This window comes from Athene cunicularia (assembly GCF_003259725.1).
Source record: "Athene cunicularia isolate RWA chromosome 20 unlocalized genomic scaffold, athCun1 chr20_part2, whole genome shotgun sequence".
Taxonomy (NCBI): domain Eukaryota; kingdom Metazoa; phylum Chordata; class Aves; order Strigiformes; family Strigidae; genus Athene; species Athene cunicularia.
This window is the reverse complement of record NW_020799126.1, coordinates 453,214-454,778: the sequence shown is the minus strand read 5'-3', so window position 1 is coordinate 454,778 and position 1,565 is coordinate 453,214.

Below are 1,565 nucleotides of genomic sequence, written 5' to 3'. Positions count from 1 at the left end.
AAAGGCAGCAGCCAGAGAGCAGTTTTTCCAAAGATCCGAGTCTCACTTGATTCAACCCAGCACAAGGGCCCCTTGTTGGCTCGCGGGGGCACAGAGCGCAGCCACCCGCTGTGTCCCGGGCGCACGCGCAGAGCTGAGCCCTCTCTCCGCCAGCCCTCTTGGGCTGAACAGAACCACCCCTTCCACCTTGTCCCATGAGTTTCTACAGCCATTGTTATTCTTCCTCTCCTCTGGACAACATCCATTTTTCGTTGCTAACAGCTTGGAGCAACCGTGGCAAGTACACAAAAACCCTAGTGTTGATGATACCGAAGTTCCGGCAGCACCAGCGATGACTCGGCTGCCCCACACCCGCAGGTCAGGTTTGTGTAACAGCCTGAGCTCATCCCAGGCTGATGCAGCCCTGGCCAAAGCGGCAGGAAGGGGAAACAAGGGCAGGAGCCTCCTCCAGCACGTCAGCCCCTGAGTCACCCGCCCTCTCCTCCCGCTGCCACGGTCTCCCGCGGGTGCGAGCGTGGCTACTGCCACACCAACAGCTACGACGAAGGATCATGCTGGTCACCCCGGGCAGACGCAGCCACAGGCAGCAAACGCCGAGAGACACCACGAGCCCGTCTGCTGGAGCCCTGCCACTCTGCCCGCACCCCAGATGCTGGGCTGGGGTGTCCAGCGGGGAAGGAGAACGTGCTCCCCCACTGCGGCACGGCAAAGCGCTTCCAGCTCCCAGCGGGGGCACAGAAGGGCCGCGGGCTGGACGCAGCAGCTCGATGGGACGTCTGGCCTCTCTGGACACAGGCACTGAACGGCCTCACCAGCACCCGCTCCGGGAAATCCCACTTGACTTTATCTCACAATCATCTCGGAACTCACAAGGAAAAGCATTACCAGCAAAACAGCAAGTGGTTCTTAAGGTTAAATTGTCACCCAGCTGACCCAGCAGAAAAGCTTCTTCTCAACCACGACACAGGGTGAGATGGTCTAGAAAACGACAAGTCATTTTGACTATTCTGCACATTAGACAAGGTGAGGAAATGCTGTTCTGCATGTGTCCTTAGATAAAAAATGAGATTACAGAAAGATGGGAGACTTGCAGGAAAAAGACATCTGCAACAAGTTTATATATTTCAAGTATAGAAAATGACACAAGGAATTCACAGATGGTGGAAGGACAAACCTTCACATTTCTGCAGCTGCAGTTACTCGGGTCTCCTGGGCAGGGTCAATGTGTGACCAGTTCCACCTGAGACAGGGCCTGTTCCTGGGCAGGACAGGGTGGAGGAGTGGGACTTGTTAAGGCTTCGGGACTTACGATTATTTTAGAGCTGGCCGCCCATCGCTGCGCTCATCCAAGATGTGGCACTTCTTCAGAACTCAGGATTTCTTTCCCGCTATGTGTGCGGCTCCATGACCTGGCACCCACCTGTGTGTGAGAGACCAGCAAACCGCGGGGTGAGGCTTAGGATAAGCCATGAGGGAACAACGGCGCTGGAGCCCGCGGCAGCCAAACGCGGGCGGTTACACTCACCTCCTGCCTCGCCCTCTCGGGCTACCTGCCGCCCGCCGCC